The following is a 16,316-nucleotide window of genomic DNA, read 5'->3' on the forward strand; positions in this document are numbered from 1 at the left end:
GCATTCCTGCCCCACGAGAACAGGGTCCTCAACACAGCCTTCTCCTGCCTCTCTCCCTGCTCTCCTCCCAGTCGTACACTCTGCCAACCTGCAGGATGAGCATCAAGCTCTCTCAGTGGTCCTCTTGATTTCTCCCTTGCCATTTGGTGAGGAGGAAGCAGCCTTCACTCTGCCATGGCCATGGGGGGACAGAGACGCTCATGCATTGATGTCCTTTCCAAAGAGCCAAAGAAACCTTCAAGGTGAGTGCTAGGCTTAGGGTCACAGAAGAGCTTCTAGCAACCCCCCAATCTGTTCTTCAAGGAGGACTTATCTTGCTTTGCAATATGAGGGTACATGGCATCTACTCCTTTGTTTCACCACCTTGGGACCTCAGTTTACATTGATACAGAAAGTATTGTGTTAGCCAACTTTCTGTTACTGTGACAAAATATCCAAGATAATTGTCTTACAAGGAAAGGTTTATTTTGGCCCATGTTTTGAGAATTTCAGCTCATGGTCAGTTGGTCCCATTGCTTTTGGATCTATGGCAAGCAGGACATCATGGTGAGGAATGCATTGGTGGAGCAAAGCTGCTCACTTCCTGCCCTGGAAGTGAAAAGAGAGAGGAGGGTCCAGGGTCCCAATATCCCTTCTAGGGCACACCCCCAATGACCTAACTTCCTCCCACTAGGCCACGCCTCCTAAAGGTACCACCATCTCCCAACAGCATCACACTGGGGAATAAGCATTTAACTTATGGGCCTCTAGGGGATAAGAGTTTAATATTCAAAATATAGCAGCTTGGGCTGGGGCTGTAGGTCAGTGGCAGAGTGCCTTCCTTGCACCTGTGAGGCACTGGGTTCAATCCTCGGCACCACATAAAAACAAATAAAATAAACACATGCTGTCTATTTACAACTATTAAAATTTTTTTAAAAAAATATAGCAGCTAATGAATGGCACATATGTGATTTGTGACTGTAAATATTGTTAATAAATTTCTGACACTTTCTTGAAAATATTGTCCAACACTCTGAAATTTTAAATTATATGACATGGTGACAGGGCATTAGAGTTTTGTTCATGTAGAATTTTCTCTTAATAAACAGCATGCTTTATGAGCATGATATATATATATATATATATATATATAAAATGTTTTTTATAGTACAAAGAAAACCCAGCCTTTACTATTTTGTGAAGGGGATTGCTTTTTCTAGAAAGTACCAATACATGGAAAATCATTATTCTTTTGCCAACTCTGTCCATTTGTGCTCTTTCGGTCAGTTTCTCCATGCAGGCAAAGCTTATTTTTTTTTAAATATTTTTGATTATTTTCCTTTTGGTCATTTCTTCGGGTCTGAAACAGCAGGCTCTTTGGATATAAAGAGATAAGCAGCAGATCAGGGTGTGGCTAGAAGGTAGTCAAAGGATGCAGAATAATGGCCCAGGCTTGGGAAAGAGGTGCTGCTCCTTTCAGGGACTTGGCAATAGGGACAGTACCTGGAAAGCCATCCCCAGGTGCACTGGCTGGCATCTGAGGCCCCACGTAACTCTAGGAGAAGGTTCTGTTCCAGGCTGTCCCTGGAGTCCCAAGAAGAATTCCTTCCTTAGTGACAAAGCCTGAAAATGAGGTCCTTCCAGCTCCTTTTACAAGTTTTACGAGGATGAAATGGTTCTGAGCTTTAAGGGTTCCCTGAGGTTTAAGCACCCTTTCCCAAAAGTCTCAGAAAACCCCCTGTATTTCTTCTGATTTCTTTTAAAGCATGAAATTGTAAAGCCATTCATCCTCCACCTTTGCTCTCTAGTTACTGAATCACAGAATGTTAGGGCCAAATGTAACCTAAGAAATGATTATGTCCCAGATAAGTAAACTGATACCCGAGGAGGTGAAGGGACCTAGTTCCCACCACATAGCCACACCTCGGAGACTCCCTCAGGCTGCGGTTAGGCTGCTCCATCAGGCACTGCTGATATCTTGTGGGGCCTGTCCTGTGAAATGGATGATGCTAACGCTTGCCTGTCTTCTGCCCACTAGATCCCAGGGCATCTCCCTCTCCCCTGCTCCTGCAATTGTGACAACCAAAAATATCTCCAGATCTTGCCAAATGTCCTGGGCTACTAGGGCGAGGCGGGTCACTGCTGGTTTAGAACTACCAGGCTAGAATTTCCTCAGACTCCATCCACAAGAACTGATAGGTTTAATAACAATAGCTGTCTCAGCTGGGCTCGGTGACGCAGGCCTGTAATCCCAACGGCTCAGGAGGCTGAGGCAGGAGGATCACAAATTCAAAGCCAGCCTCGGCAAAAGTGAGACACTACGCAACTCTATGAGACTCTGTCTCTAAATAAAATACAAAATAGGGCTGGGGATCTGGCTCAGTGGTCAAGTGCCCCTGAGTTCAATCCCCAGTACCCACCCCCCCAAATAGACACCAATATCTGTCTCCACAAGTGTGTCTTACTTAGTTCACTGACCCCAATCATCTGCTGATTGAATTCAGTCTTTCTTATCAAACTCTCCCTGGGAGAAGTAAGCCCTGGACATGGTTAACTGGCCCTGAAAAAAATCACAAAATTGGCTTCTGGTTTGGCAATTCTCCGGATAGAATTTTCTGTGTGTATGCCTTATCCTGCCAAATCCTTTCTGAGTGGCCAGAGAGTGGAGGCATATCCTCCTTGATTGACATAATTCATCCCAGGATCATCATTACTGCTAGGGACGGAGCAGAAGCTCAGTCAATGCTGTTGGTTAAACAACTCCTCAGTAAGGCCTGGCTCTATCCTTTGTTTTTCTTTTTTGTGGTGCTGGGGATTGAATCCAGCTCTTGCATGTGCTAGGCAAGTGTTCTGCCATGGAGCTACACCCCCAGTCCCGGCCTGATTCTTTAAACACAGGAAGGCAGAGGTGCACAGAACACAGGTGTAAACATTGGAGCAAACTCAGAAGGAAGATATCCCAGAAATGGCACAGTGGCAGTCCCCTCTAGGACTGAAGAGTCACTTGGTAGGGCTGGGGATGTGGCTCACGCGGTAGCGCATTCGCCTGGCATGCACGGGGCGCTGGGTTCAATCCTCAACACCACATACAGACAAAGATGTTGTGTCTGCCGAAAACTAAAAAATAAACATTAAAATATTCTCTCTCTCTCTCTCTCTCTCTCTCTCTCTCTCTCTCTCTCTCTCTCTCTCTCTCTTTAAAAAAAAGTCACTTGGTCATGTGGAGACATGCAGTGCACTGAGGACAATCAAACCCAAACCCTGGAGTAAAAAGACCAATGCAGTGAGAACAACAGGGTCTCTGAGGTTTCCAGATGTCCATACCAAGTGGACGGCTGCTTGGTGGGGATCCTGTCACTCGAGGCACTAATTACATTGGGTGCTGTCTTGATCAACTTTTCATCTTTGTGACCAAAATACTGGGCAAGGACAGCTCTGCAGAGGAGAAGTTTAATTTGGCTCATTGTTTCAGAAGCTTGGTCCATGGTGGGCAGATGGGACCTGAGGTGGGGCAGATCACAGTGGTGGAAAGACCTGAGGGAGGAACGGTGCTCCCCTCCTGGAGGCCCGGCAGCAGACAGAGAAAGAGGAGGGGGCCTGAGGCAAGATGAACCAGTCCAGGACATGCCCCCGGTGGCCCACCTCCTCCAGTCACACCCCACCTGCCCACAGTAACCCCTGAGTCCATTCAAAATAGGGTGGACGGATGAGGGGTTGTGGCTCAGCCATAGAGTGCCACCTCAAACGTGTGAGGCCCTGGGTTCCATCCTCAGCACCACATGAAAATAAATAAATAAAATAAAGGCATTGGGTCCAACTACAAATAAAAAAGTAGCGCGCTCGACTGGCATGCGTGCGGCCCGGGTTCAATCCTGAGCACCACATACCAACAAAGATGTTGTGGCCGCCGAAAACTAAAACATAAATATTAAAAAATTCTCTCTCTCTCTCTCTCTCTCTCTCTCTCTCTCTTTAAAAAAAAAGAAAAAAGAATTAAGTTATGAATGCTTATATCTTAAAAAAAAATAGATACCCTGAGGTAACATCATGAATGCCTTCTAGAGCTGGACAGAGTGCCGCCTGTGATCCCGGTGGCTCAGGAGGCTAAGGCAGGAGGACCCTGAGTTCAAAGCCAGCTTCAACATCTTAGCGAGGCCCTAACCAACTTAATGAGACTCTGTCTCAAGATAAAAAATAAAAAGGCTGGGGATGTGGCTCAGTGGTTAAGCTCCCCTGAATTCAATCTCTGGTACAATAAATAAATTATTTTTAAAAAAAAAACCTGTCTAGGAAACAACTTAGAAAATGGATTTTAAAATGGCATAGGACACAGTTTAACTCCAAAAAGAAGGAAAGGCATTCCCAGTTGGGAAAAATAACAGAGATGAATGCTTGGGATGGAAGTGCATCCCCAGGCATAAGAGATGGCAGCAGGGTGTATGCTTTCCTTCCAAGGAGATTTCTCATATTCCAGAGATGCCACTCTACTTCCTAAGGGCCAGCTGAAAAGACCAGTATGGACCATGATATCCTGATGACTTCTGAAGGGGGCTTTTTCTGATGCACACAATGGAAATATCACCTTAAGGCTGATCACAGGTGAGTAATGCAGAAGTCATTCATTCATCATTTTGATCCCTGGGATCAAAAGCCCACCAGCTGGAAAAAAAAGACTCTCTTTACAGTGCTTGAGCCACATCCCCAGCCCCATCCAAGTGCTTTGGAGGGACCCATCGTGGTGGTAACCACTGTTTTGTCTACTGAATGACCCAGCAGGCCTTCCAGAACTGAGAGGATAAACAAAGATGTCAAGACTGTCTGGCCAGCTTGTGCTTGTGCCAGCTGCTGACATCTGGACTGTTCCTTGCCTGATGGATTGACATTTGAACGGTCTTGGGGAAAGTGCAGGTACATTCTTTGTCTAGTTTAGCACATAAACTGCTTCCTCCTGTGGTGGTGTGAGGGACCTGCCAGGCCCACTGTGACCAAGACGTGCTTTCTTCTGTGAGTGCTAGTAAACTGTAGTCTGTGAAGTCCTGCTCTTGTCTGTCTCTTTCTTCAATCTCTTGGCACTGCCCACCTTTGGTGATCAAACTGGGTTTTCCTGAATATGACCATACACCTTCACATTGGAGTTGTTATCATACCCCACTGTATGATAGAGGAAGTGGGTCCCTCCAGATGCAAGAAGGATGCTCCTGGTCCTCCAAGTGAACATGTGCAGTGAGACGGTAAAATAGGATGAATTCTGAGGTCTGTCCAAGACTGAAGACTGAATGTGGGAGTCTTTACGGTCCATAGAACTAACCATTTACCCTGCATGGGAAGGTCAAGGCTACAGAAGTGCCGGAATGTGTTCTGGATACCTGATGCTTACAGGTCTCCAAAGAGCCCCAGGGACAGTCAGTGGAGGACTGGACAGAGAAGATGGATGAAATCTTTCATTAGTAAACAGAGTACTGTATTGCGCAAGCCAAAGAGAAAATGGTTCAGGGAAAGAGGAGCAGAGACTGTGGGAGGGAAGCTCATGAGGTTACCAGGAAGGGGTGTGACATCCCTGTGGCCACGCAGGGACTGGGAAGACCTGGACCAGGTGGTGAGGAAAGAAGGTCTACCAACAGTAAGTTCAAGAGAGGGTTGTGGTGGGGTGGAAATGAAAACCAGGGGCATGGACAATGTTCTAGAATTTTCCATGTTTTGGAATGGAGAGCAGAGAAATGGCACAATGAATGAAGGGAGATGAGGAAAAGAAGGACAGCTCTTATGATTCAATTCTAGATTTGCAAGAGAGGGGACATGTTGGTCTGCTGATGGGAATGGCCTGCTAAAGAGGGGGCAATGGCAATGCAAGAGATAAGAAGAGAAAATTGCTGGAATAAATTACCCTCGTATGCAAGAAAGGATCTTATCCAGAATATAGATGGAAGTGTTGACCTTAGCTATAACATACAGTGTGGTGTGCCTGAGCTGGGGACGGAGGTGCTTAACCTCAGTGATCTCCTCCAGGAGTGAGGGCCGCCTCTGTTGCTCACAGCGATTACTTATAAGATCAGGCAGTCAAATCTTGCTAAAAGTGATCATGTCTCCTTCATCTATCTTATTTTTGTTCTTAAATGATTCAGGATCCCTCATATGAGTGTAATGTACTGTGTGTTATAGAAAAAGTAGACTGAGAGGCTATTTTCTCTTCAGCTTATCTTTGCAATAATCTTAGCCCTTGTTTTATCCTCATGGATACAAGAGATTTTCACATTGTAGGATATGCATTGATCAGGATAGTTGGGAATAAAAGGTACAGAGTAATTTGAACAGGCAAGGTTTAAGTAAAGAATTTCCCACTATTCACATACAGGGGATTAGATACTAAAAAGAAATGGGACAGAACCCTAGAGAATGCTCTGGGACTGAAAGGAATATACCCAAGTATGAAAAAACTAGGAATGGTGTCACCCCGCTGGGATTTGCACCTCAGTGGGTGGGGGTGACAGTCTAGTGCATGGCAGGACACTCTTTTGGGTACCCTAGGATGCTCCACACAGCCCTTATTGGTCTCCCCTTACTTGGCATGAGCTGACTGGCAGGACTGGGGAGCGGGATGGCTCCTCCAGAGTGCAGAGGGGCTGAGGCTGGTTAACTGGACAATGGGCTCCGCTGGACAACCAGGAATCCTCCATGGAGACACAGGCAGGACCAGACTGGCAACAAGACAGCCAAAGGCAAGAAACTCACATCACCAGAGGAAGTCTAAAGTGTGTGCAAGGAATGGCCACCAGAGGATGAGGGCCACTGTGTACTGTCCACAGCAGAAGAAGTAGGTGGCTTCTTCCACCTGCAGAGCCCCCTCCCCAGGGCCCTGCTGCTGACCACAGAAGAAAGGTGATTTCATCCACCTCCAGTTTCACACACAGGTCACTGAAGTGTAGACACAGAGCCAAGAGATAGTCAGGGATGGTACCAACAATGAAACGTGACGCTGGACATGGTTATCATGTTCATTACAGACACCCAGGGGCCCAAAGGGCTCTCTCATCTTCTAGCTATTAACCAGTCTAGAGACATGGCTTCAAATTGAGAATGAGAATCACTGCATTGGGCTACATATTTACCTTTTTTTTCAAGCATCAATGATTTCCTCAGCTTCCACAATCAACTAGGACGGAATTTAAAAATGTAGGTGACATGAGACTTGCTGTCATAAAAATGAGGTATCAGAAGACAAGAGAGCCATTTGTCAGATCATCATCATCATCACAACCCCTACGGTGCTGACTGGCGTGAAGGAGGGTACTTAAATGTATTTTAGGGTGTGTGTGAGGGTGGTACAGGGAGTGCTGACTGGCAGCCTGGAGGCTTCTGTAGAGAGCTTACAGTTGTTAAGGTTTCTACTCAACCAGTTCTTTTGTGGCCTGCGTTTAGAACTGAAGAAGACCACCCTGCTCAGGCGCCTTTAGGGAGAGATTCAGGGTCAAGGCAGGGATGTGCAGGAGGGGGGGGGGAAGCTCAGGAGCACCTCGTGAGCAATGGCAGGAGTGCATTCAGAGTTACAAGGGTAGGAGGCTGGGACTGCTACAGGAAAGAAGTGATGATGTTCGTGGCTGGGAAGAATCAAAGATGTCAGTGTGAGACGTCACTAGACTCAGTGCGAGCTGTTGTGAGATATTCTAGTGGAAATATGAAGATGGCTGGTGGTATATGGGCCTGCAGGTAAGCAGAGGAATTTCAGATGTTACGTGGGAGCTAGGACCACATTCCATTTGCTTTTCTGACATCTAGAACATTGTCTGTCGCACATTAAGCACTCAGTGAATGATCCATGAATTAGTAAATGAACACTCCAGGAAGGTTTGGCATCTAGCTGATAACTGCAGCCAAGGGTACTGATGTATTTGCCAGGAGGGAGATTATAGACTGCAATTAGAAGTGGAGTTTTGATGGAGCCCTGAAGGGCCCCATTATTTAATGACTGATGGAAAAGGGTCGATTTCAAGAGTCAGAAGGATTGGTTAGAGCACAGGCTGGTTCACAGTGGTGACGTCTACAGGGAGCCAGGCAGTGTCAAACCTGGACGTTGCACTCAGGAGCCTCCTGGATGAGCAAGAGTGTACCCCTAAGACAGCAAGCACAGAGCCAGGAGGGGGATGGGCAGAGGGGAGGTGTGGAGATGCACAGGAGTGCTGACTCTTCTCCATGAGAGGGGAGAGGACGGGCCGGGAGAGCAGGGGCAGGTGAGAGCCAGGTGGAGACCCTGAGCAGAGTCAAAAGCTCACAGGATGGAACCGAGCCCAAGTGCAATATTTGAGGGGGGGGGGAGACGTCTGATAGGGTAATATTCCAAACAAAGTAGGAGAGAACCCTTTTATTGCTACTCAGAAATGTGTTATTAGGTACACTGTGAATATTCAGCAGGCTGAAGACACGTTTCTGCATCTGCATTTGCTACGTGACTTTTGAATAACCTGTGAGGCCCTGTGTTTGTGAGAGAGTGTGCGGAGTATGCACATTCCCGCGGATGCCTTGAGACAGTGGGAGGATTCCACACTGGTAGAGGGACTCCAGCCTCGTTCCCATTTAATTTTTATTTTTCCTGCTGTTTTCTTCCATATGTTCTTTGTTGCTTAAAATGCCTCTGGAAATACACATTGCCTCTCTAAACAGCATCAGCATCATTAATACATTAACGTTTCTTTATTTTTGGCTCTGACATACCTGTGTTAAGTGTGCCAAACTCTGTGGTGCTACAAGCCCACAAGTCCTCTGCCTTCCCTGGGGTTTCTCAGGACTCTTCTGTAATTACTTCTGGACACCAAGGGACCAATAAATTCAAAGAAATAGCTGTTTATTCAAGGCATTGTTTGGGCCTTTTGACATTCTCTGTGGTGATAAAAATATTCTTCCCTTCTGCAGAGAAAAATAGCCTGGCTGACACAAGAAGCTAGTCATAATGATCTTCCTGAGAATTTGTGGAGTTCTACCACGTATAAATACAACTAAGTGGGACGATGGGATGTGGTGCTGCCTGGGTTTCAATCCCCTGTTAATCCCATACTCCACTAACCAATGTGAGGAACTGGATTAGGGGATGCACGGTTTTACCCCCCATGGCGAAACAGATAGATAGACTTTTCTGGGTGAAAAAGAAGACACTAATAACTGAAGTGTGTGATGTTGTAAGTTAAAATTCCCATTTAATTGCAAAAGTGGGAAGGTGCGTACTGAGATCTATTGCAAGATGCAATTCATCTTACAGAAGAGTTTCGATGCTGATGCTTCTTTTGGAAATGAGATTTATTTCCAGGTGTGATGGTCTATTCCTGTCATTTCAGCAACTTGGAGGTTGAGGCAGGAGGATCACATTTTCCAGCTTGCCTGAGCAATTAAGCTAGACTCCGTCTCAAGATAAAATAAAAGGGCTGGGATGCAGCTCAGTGGTAGCATGCCCTTGGGTTCAATTCCCTCAAATTAATTAAGGACTGCCAGAACAAAAATAATTTTTAATGAAACAAAAAATAAAATGTTATTATTGGAATATCTTTCAAACAAGAACTGACCTGGTTTATTTAGAACTCACATTTTATCATTAACTCTAATTTTAGCTTCTCTTTTCAAATAAGTTTAAACTGAGAAGAAATTATCGGAAGTACAGCAGAGTTCACAGATACCCTGGCCTTGCTTGCACTGACAGGCTTCTGAAATAGCCAGAGGACCTCAGGGAAAACCACATAGGTACACTGTTGACATTCCCACAGGTCTCTCCCACTATTCCACTAACCCACTTTTTCAGTCCCAGGATCCACTTCAGGATCCCACACTGTCCTTAAATGTCACATCCCCTCCTCTGTCTTCATGGCCCACCTCCCTTCCTTCTTTCTTCTTCCCCTCATGGGTGGCCAGGCTTGGGAGATGGGTCTGTCCTGGTCCCTACCTTGTTACCAGTACTGGTGAGCTGCGCCTAGCATGCACAGGGCTTCACTGACCTGTGTTTGCCAGTGGCTCTGTCGGGTGGTGACCAGACCCACAAAGCAGCCTTCTTGCCGTGGGATCTTCAGGTGACAATTTGAGCATGACTTGTGATTGGGAAGCAAAGTGGACCCTTGGCTAAGGTGATCTGGTTCCTGGGTTTCTCTGCTGTGAAGTTACTGTTTTTTTTTTCTTTTACAACTGATACATCTCTTGGAGAAAGCACCTGGAGATCCTGCAAGCATGTTGCTGTTTTCCTGATTTTTGCCCCCCCACATCAGCAACCACCAGAGGCTCTTTCTTGCAACAACTCTCTGGGTGCTATTCCAGCAGTATTTTCTGTTTACTTAATTCTAAATAATGTATTCTTTGAAATGACTGAATCACTTACCTGTCTCCAGGATGTGTGGCTAACTTCATTTTGTAAACTAGAATCGGTATTTTGGCATTTAATTTGTGGCTCACACTCTTCTGTTGTTGCTATTTGAAGCTGTATCCAGGAGTTTCCTTCATTCCTTCCACCCTGCTGGCACCGCTTTAAGAGCAGTCCCGACTTTACCATGCCTCAAGGTATCCCAGATATCCCACACCCGTCGTTTGCTATGATTGACCCATCAGAAATTCAGGCTGTGTGTTTTCTGTGAGTAGACTCAATGTTTTTCTACAAATATTGTGAATACAGATTTTAATATAAAGTGTGACATAACAGTTAAATTGCTTTTAAATGTTTTTCCTTTCTAAACTTTGTAGTAATTAGAGTATTGGAAACTCATTTTGTCTTGACAATAACTTTAAGACTGCTAATAAAGTTACTGCAGACTATAAATGGATGAGGCAGATAAACCAAGGGACAATGCTTCCTATGACACCCAATGAGGAGTAAACAAAAGGAAGTTCCTAACTTTCCCAGGTGCAGGGTATAAGAAAATGCCTGGCAGAGAAGTTCAAATCAACCTCCATCCATTCATTCACACTCCTGATTGACACATTGAATAGAGGGCTCAGAAAAGCAGTTTCTGATTTTAGGAAGAGTCAGATCTAAATGCAGAAACATATCAATTGAGCTTTCAGAAAACATAATTACCAACTCTAATGGCTAGCAATTACAATCAGAAATGGAAATTCAAAAGCAGTATCACTTAGAATACCATTAAAAACTTATACTTTAAGATGAAGTATTAGGAGTTGATGGTGGTGGCCAGAGACTAGAAGAAGGGAGTGGGAGCTACATGTATTTATCGGCCCAGAGCCTCAGGGCCACAGGATGGAAGATCATTACATTTCACACCACAGAACTGTACCCTTAAAAGTAACCTGGTGGTCAATTTTTTGTTGTGTATATTTTCCCCAAATAGTGAAAACTGGGAAAAGATATCATGAATCGAAGTATTTCAAAAGGTTTTTTTTTTTTTCACTGAAAACCACAAAATAATGCTTGGGAAAGTTCAGAAGACTGAATAAAATTACAGAATGAGTTTTTCCAAACCTGATCTAAATTCATGTAATTCCAAACAAAACTGTCAGTTCATGTGAAAATTGACTCATTGCTTCTAAAAATCCCATTGAGATGCTGAAGAGCTAGAACAGTCAGAGAGCTTTGACAAGGCAGAAGGTCTGACATGACCTGGTCTCAAGACCTACTCTGATGTTACTTTACATCCATGTGGTGGGCATGTGGACACAAAGTGGGCCAGAGGAACAGGAGAGAAAGTCTAGAAATAGAACAGAAAGTACAATTTGACAAGGTTACAAAGCAGGTAGCGGATAAGAGATGCTGGTTTTCTACCACAAGAGCTGAACATCCATATAAAAATGAACTTCAGTACTCTGTACCACATAAAAATCTTCATTCAAGTAGATTATTCCTGAAAATGCATAACTTAACACTGTATATATCCCAGAGAAAAACATAGGAGAAAACAGTTGAAACTTTAACATTGGCCAGTTTATCTTAGAGATGGCACCCAAAAGAGGATCCTGTGCTCTTCCAACAACACTGTTAAGAGAATAAAAGGAAAAGCCCCAGGCAAAAACATCTACTTGTAATTCTTAACATTTCGTGGCAGACTTATACAGAATATGTAAATGTCTCCAAAATCAATAATAAGAAAACAAATGGCCTGACTTAAAAAAACAGACAAATAATTTTAAAAGACATTTCATCAAAGAGTTTTTGAGTGGCATAATATTTTCAGGAAAAGAAAGGTATCAATTTCACTTTAAATCATACTTGAAAACCGATTAAAAGCCTCGTAGCTTCTGCTCTAGCAGGTGAAGGGCATGGGTCACCAGCTGTCTTCTCACAACAAGAAAAACGCTGAACCAACTCAACAGGAACTCTTCTGGGATTCGTGAGAGAACTGGGGTCTGCCCACCTTCCTGAAGCTGGACAGACAGACACAGACCACAGAAGGAAAGCAGGGGAGCAGACTCCAAAGCTGCAGCCTGCAACCTGCAGGGGCACCTGTCCCAGAGCCGGGGCTGTGGGGCGACAGCTGAGATGGACACTCCTGCCACCCACGGAGGGACCCAGAGTCTCCAGGCCTACCTCCAGGAGCTGCTCCAGGCCTGAGGATCAGGGAAACACCCCACTTCACCCCACCTGCCCTGCCTGGTGCTCCTAAGGGCAGTAGGACAATTTGAAAGGTGTCACATAACAGAGTCACGTAACTAGAAATCAGGAGTGGACACAGTGATTGGTTAGGAGAATACTTTCTTCCTTAAAAGACAGACACTGAATCGTGTATATACAAGGTCAGAGAAGACAAAGGAAGGTCGATAGCAAAACCACATAAATAAAACACCTGCATATGTTGTTTTCAATGTCCAGGAAAGGTGTGATCTTCAAAGCACCCAGGAAAAGAAGAATATCTTGCAGAAGAAGAAGAGGAAGAGTTACAGAAGACTTAGAAGCCATGCAGAAGAGAGGTGGCCTGCCTGCTAGTGCTTTGGTCAAGGACGGATTAGACAGTGGTCCTGTAGATCCCATTGCCTCAATGGTGGCCGGCCACCACCTAATGTGTACACCATGCACAATGTTCACACAGTGGCAAAGAGCCCCCGAGGACACATTTCTCAGAACATGGACCTCTCATTAAGCAGTGCATAATTGTTTTTAAACTTTTGGAAGGAAAGCAGTTCAAACAAAAATTCTGTATCTTCAAAAGTGAGGAGAACTAAAGGCTTTTTAAAACCAAAGTTGAGGTCATTTACCACTTAGGAAGATTGCTAGAATAATTTTTTTCAGAGAAGGAAAATCACAACAGTTTCAGACTTGTATTTGTCTGCATAAGGAAATAAGAGCTTTAGAAAATGGAAACATTCAGGTGAAATATTATATGTACTTTTCTTGTCCTTACCTGATCTATCAAGTAACAGGCCCATTTCCCAAATTAGTGTCAACTGTGCATGGTGAGTACAATGTGAGGTCCAGGGAGAGGAAGGAGGGTGATTTCACAGGGAATGAGAAGGAGTGATCCACTCGCTGTGTGATGTTAGGAGGGGCTGCACTCACAATGAAGCACGCGGTGTTAGTTCTTTAGTTTTGTACTTTTTTGGTCTTTAATAAGTGTTGTACTTTATAAAGTTAATAAAGTTTGTACTTTATTAAGTCTTGTACCTACAGAAGGGTAAAAAAAACTGAGCAAGTGACACTAAATGAAGAACTTGTCACCTGAAGAAGAGAAAAGGAAAGGCCCAAGGCCAAACTTAGGACTGAATTTTAAAAAAAAAATCAAAGTGGCAATCTTTAAAGGCAGATAAAAATCCCATGCGTGTGTCAGGGGCCAAGGTTTTCCCGATCAGTGCCCTCACCTTAGCTTAACAGACTTGCCTTAGCTGGTCACTCCCCTGGCCTGGTAGCAAATCAAAACCCAAACTGCATCTCGGAGATGGTGAGGATGATCTCAAGGACCTCAAGGATGCAAAGGTGGTCCCCACCACGTCTTCTTGTAACTCATCAATCTGGTCCCTGCTGACGTGCCGACGCCTGCTATCTGAATCAGCAGCAGCTCTCACAGTGGCTGACGTGTCTGTGAGGCATCTTCTCAGGGAGGGTTCACGGCATTCAACTGTTGACTTGGTGAAGGTGTACTTTTCCATCTTGATCACAAAAGATAAGGAGACAGATGCACTGGGTTCCACCTTAGGGCTGTAGGAAGTGGTTCTGTTTTCCTGGGAGACTTGAGTCTTCTGGACATCCTGTAGAGAGCCACATGGCTCTATCACAGGGATGGCATCAGGCTGAGCAGGCAGGATTAAGAGGAGGCAGAGAGCTCACTGCGACATTGGTACTTTGCTTTTACCCCATGATGACTCAGGGGCTTGCCATTTCTTTTTTCTTTTTTTTTTTAAAGAGAGAGAGAGAGAGAGAGAGAGAGGATTTTTTTTTAATATTTATTTTTTAGTTCTCGGCGGACACAACATCTTTGTTGGTATGTGGTGCTGAGGATCGAACCTGGGCTGCACGCATGCCAGGCGAGCACGCTACCGCTTGAGCCACATCCCCAGCCCGAGGGGCTTGCCATTTCAGTAAAGGTTTTAGGAGTCTGGTGATCAGGATGTGCCAGGACATGCCCTCCTTCTGCATAAGGAAATAAGAGCTTTAGAAAATGGATACGTTCAGGTGAAATGTGATAGGTAACTTTTGTAAAATTAGATTGCCCTTTATTATACCTTCTTCCACAAAGAAGGAAGTGGAGCCTCCTAGCCTCCTGGAGGTCCAGCAGGGACAAAGTCCATCAGGAGGGAAACTGCTGCAGTCCCATCCCCAGTGACCCAAGGGGCCAGCTCTGCAGTCTGCCTTCTTGATAATCAGAGTGTCACCCAGCTTTCTCTCACTTTGAAACCCAATGTTCAGGTGGTTGATTTTTCAAGTCATTTTACAGTCCTTAGGACAGAGTGATTAAAATACACTATGGAGTATTGTTAAAAATTCCCCGAGAGCAAAATAAAAATATACATTACTTAAAAAGTCACAATCTACACTAAATACATTAAAATGATGACAATTTTTAAATAAAATCATTTTAAACAATAAATACATGAAAATATTTCTCAGATACAGGTTACATATATTCATATTTCTAAAACCATCATCAACAAATGGTTTTACAAATATAAAATCTTTACATCCTGCTTATAAAAGCATTTTACCTACTTTTACAAAATTATCAAAAGTTAACAAGTTCTAGATATGTTTCCATTTTCGCCCATTTTTAAAGCAACTACAGCATAACATCATTCCTCTTTTTAAAAAGCTGAACTATAGCATAGCGCTCATTTCACTTGGTCTAAAAATGGAAACTTGGAAGACTTTCTAGGTGCTGGGAAAGGCTGGGCAGCCAACTGAGTTCCAGCAGCCAAGGCTGCCATCCACTAGCACCGAGAGCTGTCTTTGCTCTCAGGCGAGGAGACTCCTTCCTGGTCTACCCCTGGAGAGAGTCTATGCCTACTGTTTCCCAATTTCCAGGAGATATTTGCTGGACGAATTCTGATATTTAAATCCTGTGGCCATCAAAACTATTCCAAAGATGGAGGCACTTTGCATTCAGATGAATACAAAAAAGCAATGAGCCTGATTCCAAACAAAAACCTTTGTTCACTTTATTTTATAAGCCTGTTGAGGTAGAAGGCTTTTCTACTTTCTCTGAAAACCATACCACTCACACAAATGGGGCCTACACTAGAAAAGGTTCTTCTAGTGCCTCTTCGGCATTCTCTCAGCTAAGAAAACGCTCTCTGTGCCCCTCAATTGTTTTCTGTCCTCCATCAGTCCAGGGCACTTTAGGTGTCCACCCTAATCCCTGAAATTGATCTGACTTCCAAGGGTATCTCATCATTGATAGGTCTATCATCAATATCATCAACCCAATTTTCCATTTCAGTCTCTGAATTGATCTATTCAATCAGTTGTATTAGTTCTATGGCAAATTGGACAACTGACATTTCAAAATTGTTTCCAATATTATAAATTTTATCTAGTTTTCCTTTTTTTAGAAATTTATTTAGTTTTTTAGAATTTATTTTAAATAAGCAACACATGACAGTAGAATGCATTTTGACACATCATACATAAATGGAGTATAACTTCTCATTCTTCTGTTTGTACATGATGTCCAGTTACACGGGTTGGGTAATCATACATGCACATAGGGTAATAAAATCCAGTTCATTCTACTATTCTTCTTACCCCCCTCCTCTTCCTTCACTTCCCTCTGTCTAATCCAAAGTACCTCTATTCTTCCCTAGCCCTCCCTCTTATTTTGTATTAGCATAAACATATCAGAGAAACATTTGACCTTTATTTCTTTGGAATTGGCTTATTTTGCTTAACACGATATTCTCCAGCTGCATCCATTTACTGGCAAGTGTCATAA

This window comes from Spermophilus citellus (genome assembly GCF_964194105.1).
Source record: "Spermophilus citellus genome assembly, contig: SCAFFOLD_273, whole genome shotgun sequence".
Taxonomy (NCBI): domain Eukaryota; kingdom Metazoa; phylum Chordata; class Mammalia; order Rodentia; family Sciuridae; genus Spermophilus; species Spermophilus citellus.